The following is a 6,240-nucleotide window of genomic DNA, read 5'->3' as shown; positions in this document are numbered from 1 at the left end:
ACGTGCAATATTATCCCATTAAAATGGCGTTCAACTATTCCTAACATAATCCAACAGAGAAGAGGAACATTTGGGTTATGGTCACCTGAGCCGGTTCTTTGAAAGAGCTATCCAATCAGAGTTATTTCCCTCTCCTTTTCCCTCAGCCCTCTTTTTAACTTTCAGGTCAATGCCTGTATAATTATATTTACTTCTTCCACTTCAGGGAGTCAATTGGATACCCAGACAATAGTATAGTGGGCATCTCACAGAGCCAGTAAGCCAAAAATCTAGTCTAATGAGCCAGAGTTAAGAGTTCAAAAGCAACTGTGACAACGAGGAAATTTAAACTCAACAGGGAAACTCTATTAACCGTGCATTAATACCCTGCTTAGCACTGCCCCTGCAGACCACTGATCTGTTATCTAATTAAATAAAGTAGGGATGCAGGATCAGGTTGTGTGTTGTAGCTGCATGATGTGGGAGCTAGTGGACCCCTTTGTGGTTCCCGGTGACCACATCTGCAGCAAGTGTTGGTTGCTCGAGGAACTCAGGCTCAAAGTTGATGACCTGGAATCTGAGCTTCAAACACTGCGAAGCATCAGGGAGGGGGAGATTTACCTGGACACTGTGTTTCAGGAGGCAGTCACACCCATTAGATTAACTGCTTTGAATTCGGTCTGTGGTCAGGGACAAGAGACTGTGACTGCAAGTGAGGCAGGTAGGGGGATCCAAGAGGTAACACTTGAACACTTGAGGTGTCTCAGCCCTTGAGCTTGTCCAACAGGTCTGAGATTCTTATTTTTAGTTATTTATTTATTTATTTATTTTACAGTGTGGTAACAGGCCCTTCCGGCCCAACAAGTCCGCGCCGCCCATTTTTTAAACCCAAATTAACCCACCCGTACATCTTTGGAATGTGGGAGGAAACCGGAGCACCCGGAGGAAACCCACGCAGACACGGGAGAACGTACAAACTCCTTACAGAGAGCGACGGGAATCGAACCCCGATCACTGGTGCTGTAATAGCGTCGCGCTAACCGCTACGCTACCGTGCATTCTTACTCCCTGTGCAGACAAGAGTGAGGGCTGTAGGAAGGATGAGCAACCGAACCGTGGCACCATGGTTCAGGGAGCCATTCAAGAGGGGGCAGAGAACAGAAATGCAGTTGTGATTGGGGATAGTATTGTCAGGGGAATAGACACAATTCTCTGTTGCAAGGATCAAGGGACCTGAAGGCTGTGTTGCTTGCCTGGTGCCCGGGTTTGGGACATCTAATCTGACCTGCAGAGGAATTTAGAATGGGAGAGGAAAGATCCAGTTGTCGTGGTCCATGTGGATACCTCTGACATAGGTAGAACAAGGAAGGAGGTTCTGCTGAGGGAATATGAGCAGCTAGGGACTAAACTAAAAAGCAGAACCAAAAAGGTAATAATCTCTGGATTGCTACCTGAGCCAGGTGCAAATTGGCACAGGGTCAATAAGATTAGAGATTTAAATGAGTGGCTCAGAGATTGGTGTGGGAGAAGTGGGTTTGAATCCATGGGACATTGGCACCAGTATTGGGGAAGGAGGCAGCTGTTCTGAAGGGAAGGAGAGTGCAGGAAAGGTTACTGAAGTCCCCAGAATAAAAGAAAGACAGAAAGTTTAGAAAGGGATAAGAACTTAATTTCAGGCAACATGGAGACAAATTTGAGAAGAAGGGTGGTGAATACAGGACTGAAGGTGTTATATTTGAATGCACGCAGTACATGAAATAAGGTAGATGAACTCATAATGCAGTTAGAAATTGGCAGGTACGACATTGTGGGCATCACAGAGTCATGGTTAAAAGAAGATCACAGCTGGGAGCTAAATATCCAAGGATACACATCCTATCGAAAAGACAGGCAACTGGGCAAATGGGGTGGGGTGGCTCTGTTGAAATCAAATCCTTAGCAAGAAGTGACATAGGATCAGCGGATGTAGAATCCTTGTGGATAGAATTAAGAAACTGCAAGGATAAAAAGACCCTGATGGGAAGTATATACAGGCCTCTAAATCGTGGCCAGAATGTGGGTACAAATTACAACAGGAGATAGAAAAGGCATGTAAAAAGGGCAATGTTATGGTGGTCATGGGGGATTTCAATATGCAGGTAGATTGGAAGAATCAAGTTGGCACTGGATCCCAGGAGAAAGAATTTGTAGAATGCCTACAAGATGGCTTTTCAGAGCAGCTTGTGGTTGACCCCACAAGGGAAAAGGCAATTCTGGATTTGGTGTTGTGCAATGAACCAGATTTGATTAGGGAGCTTAAAGGTAAAGGAACCCTTAGGAGGCAGTGATCATAATATGATAGAATTTGCCCTGCAATTTGAGATGGAGAAGCTAAAATTGGATGTATCAGTATTACAATTGAGTAAAGGTAGCTACGGAGGCATGCGAGAGGAGCTGGCCAAAGCTGATTGGAAGGGGACCCTAGCAGGGATGACGGTAGAGCAGCAATGGCAAAAGTTTCTGGGAGTAATTAGGAAGATGCAGGATCAGTTCATCCCAAAGAAGAAGAAGCATTCTAAAGGGAGGATGAGGCAACTGTGGCTGACGAGGGAAGTCAAAGGCAGCATAAAAGCAAACGAGAGGGCGTACAATATTGCGAAAATTAGTGGGAAGCTAGAGGATTGGGAAGCTTTTAAAAACCAGCAGAAGGCAAATAAACAAGCAATAAGGGGAGAAAAGATGAAATATGAAGGTAAGCTAGCCACTAATATAAAAGAGGATACCAAAAGTTTTTTCAGATATATAAAGGGTGAAAAAGAGGCAAGAGTGGACATCGGACTGCAGGAAAATGATGCTGGAGAGGTAGTAATGGGGAACAAAGAAATGGCAATGATAAGTATTTTGCATCAGTCTTCACTGCAGAAGACACCAGCAACATGCCAGAAATTCAAGTCAGGGGGCAGAAGTGAGTGTACACGCTATTACTAAGGCGAAGGTGCTTGGGAAGCTGAAAGGTCTGAAGGTAAGTAAGTCACCTGGACTGGATGGACTGCACCCCAGGGTTTTGAAAGAGGTAGCTGAAGAGATTGTAGAGGCATTAGTAGTGATCTTTCAAGAATCACTAGATTCAGGAATGGTTCCTGAGGACTGGAAAATCGCAAATGTCACTCCACTCTTTAGGGAGGGAGGGAGGCAAAAGACAGGAAATTATAGGCCGGTTAGCCTGACTTCAGTGGTTGGTAAGATGTTAGAGTCCATTATTAAGGATAAGGTTTCAGGATACTTGGAAGCTGAAGTCAGCATGGTTTGCTTAAGGGGAGATCTTGCCTGACAAATCTGCTGGAAATCTTTGAGGAAGTAACAGGCAGGATAGACAAAGCAGGGTCAGGGAACGTTATTTACTTGGATTTTCAGAAGCCTTTGATAAGGTGCCGCACATTAGGCTCCTAAACAAGATAGGAGCCCATGGTATTACAGGATGGATAGAAGATTGGCTAACTGGAAGAAGGCAAAGAGTGGGAATAAAGGGGGCCTTTTCTGGTTGGCTGCCGGTGACTAGTGGTGTTCCTCAGGGGTCGGTGTTGGGTCCACTACTTTTCACTTTATATGTTAATGATCTGGATGACGGAATTGATGGCTTTGTAGCCAAGTTTGCAGATGGTACAAAGATAGGTGGAGGGGTGGGTAGTGTTGAGGAAGCAGGGAGTCTGCAGAAGGACTTGGACAGGTTGGGAGAATGGACAAAGAAGTGGCAGATGGAATACAGCGTAGGGAAGTGTATGGTCATACACTTTGGTAGAAGGAATAAAGGCTTAGGCTATTTTCTAAAAGGGGAAAGAATTCAGAAATCAGAGGTGCAAAGGGACTTGGGAGTCTTGGTGCAGGATTTCCTGAAGGTTAACTTGCAGGTTGAGTCGGTAGGAAGGAAGGCAAATGCAACGTTAGCATTCATTTCAAGAGGACTAGAATATAAAATCAAGGATGTAATGCTGAGGCTTTTTAAGGTTTTGGTCAGACTGTATGTGGAGTATTGTGAGCAATTTTGGGTCCCATATCTAAGGAAGGATGTGCTGGCTTTGGAGAGGGTCCAGAGGAGGTTTACAAGAATGATCCCGGGAATGAAAGGGTTAACACATGAGAGGCATTCTTGATGGCTCTGGGCCTGTACTCACTGGAGTTTAGAAGGATGAGGGGGGATCTCATTGAAACCTACCATATATTGAAAGGTCTGGATAGAGTGGACATGGAGACGATGTTTCCAGTAGTGGGAGAGTCTAGGACGAGAGGGCACAGAGGGTGGTGAGTTTGTGGAATTCATTGCCACAGACAGCTGTGGAGACCAAGTCATTGGGTATATTTACAAGATCACAAGATCACAAGATAAGGGAGCAGAAGCAGGCCATTCGGCCCATCGAGTCTGCTCCAAGGAAAAGGGAAAAAGAAATGGGGTGGGAAAAAAAGAGAGAGAAAAAAAAACTATTCTAATCCCATTTGCCAGCCTTATCCCCATATCCCTTGATACCCTGACTATTTAGATATCTGTCTATCTCCTCCTTGAATACCCCCACTGATCTGGCCTCCACTGCTGTGCGTGGCAAGGAGTTCCACAATTTCACCACCCTCTGGGTAAAGAAACTTCTCCTCATCTCTGTCTTGAAACTGTACCCTCTAATTCTAAGATTGTGCCCTCTGGTCCTGGACACGCCCACCAAGGGAAACAGCCTAGCCACATCTACTCTATCCTTACCTGTCAACATTTTAAATGTCGCTACGAGGTCCCCTCTCATCCTTCTGTACTCCAGCGAGTACAGTCCAAGAGCCGACAAACGCTCATCATACTTAAGCCCTTTCATTCCTGGAATCATTCTCGTAAATCTCCTCTGAACCCTCTCCAACGTCAGCACATCCTTCCTAAGATGCGGGGCCCAAAACTGCGCACAGTATTCCAAATGAGGCCTCACTAGCGCCCCGTAGAGCCTCATCAACACTTCCTTACTTTTATACACTATACCTCTCGAGATGAATGCCAACATAGCATTCGCTTTCTTAACCACCGATCCAACCTGGTGGTTAACTTTTAAGGTATCTTGTACGAGTACCCCCAAGTCCCTTTGTACTACCGCACTATCAATCTTCTCTCCTTCTAGATAATAATCTACCCGCTTATTTCTACTTCCAAAGTGTACAACTGCACATTTCTCAACATTGAATCTCATCTGCCATTTCCTTGCCCATTCTCCTAAACTGTCTAGGTCCCTCTGCATTCTTTCTATTTCCTCTATGCTCCCTACTCCTCCACTTATCTTGGTGTCATCCGCAAACTTAGCCACACAACCATTTATTCCATCATCCAAATCATTGATGTACAAGGTAAAAAGGAGAGGCCCCAACACCGACCCTTGCGGCACACCACTAGTAACCGGTAACCAACCAGAACGAGATCCTTTTATTTCCACCCTTTGCTTCCTGCCAACCAGCCAATTCTCCACCCATTTTGCTACCCTGCCCATAATTCCATGACCTCTCATCTTATTAATCAGTCTCTTGTGAGGCACCTTATCGAAGGCCTTTTGAAAGTCTAAATACACAACATCTACCGCCTCTCCCTTATCCACCCTACCTGTGATTTCTTCAAAAAACTCCAATAGGTTGGTCAGACAGGACCTCCCCTTCACAAAACCATGTTGACTAGGTCCTATCTTGCCTTGCGCCTCTAGGTATTCGGTAACCTCCTCCTTGAGGATAGACTCCAATAATTTTCCCACCACTGACGTCAGACTAATAGGTCTGTAATTGCCTTTGTGCTGCCTCCCACCTTTCTTATACAACGGAACTACATTCGCTACCCTCCAGTCCTCCGGAACCATGCCAGAATCTATCGATTCCTGAAAAATAATCGCCAACGCCTCCGCTATCTCCACAGCCACCTCCTTCAGAACCCGGGGATGCACCTCATCCGGTCCGGGAGACTTATCAGCCTTAAGCCCCTTTAGTTTTCCAAGCACCTTCTCCCTATTAATCTCAATTGAACTCAGCTCCAATTCGTGAGACTCCTGACTAATGGGCACCTTGCTTATGTCCTCCACGGTGAAGACCGATGCAAAATATTCATTCAATTCCCTTGCCATCTCACTATCATCCATTATAATACCTCCTGCACCGTTATCAATTGGTCCTATGTCAACCCGTGTCTCTCTTTTATTCCTTATGTATTTAAAAAAACTCTTAGAATCCTTCCGAATGTTGTCCGCCAGCTTCCTTTCGTAACTCATCTTTGCTTTC

Source organism: Pristis pectinata, chromosome 4 (assembly GCF_009764475.1).
Source record: "Pristis pectinata isolate sPriPec2 chromosome 4, sPriPec2.1.pri, whole genome shotgun sequence".
Taxonomy (NCBI): Eukaryota; Metazoa; Chordata; class Chondrichthyes; order Rhinopristiformes; family Pristidae; genus Pristis; species Pristis pectinata.
The sequence above is the reverse complement of the archived record's forward strand: the minus strand, read 5'-3'. Positions refer to the sequence as shown.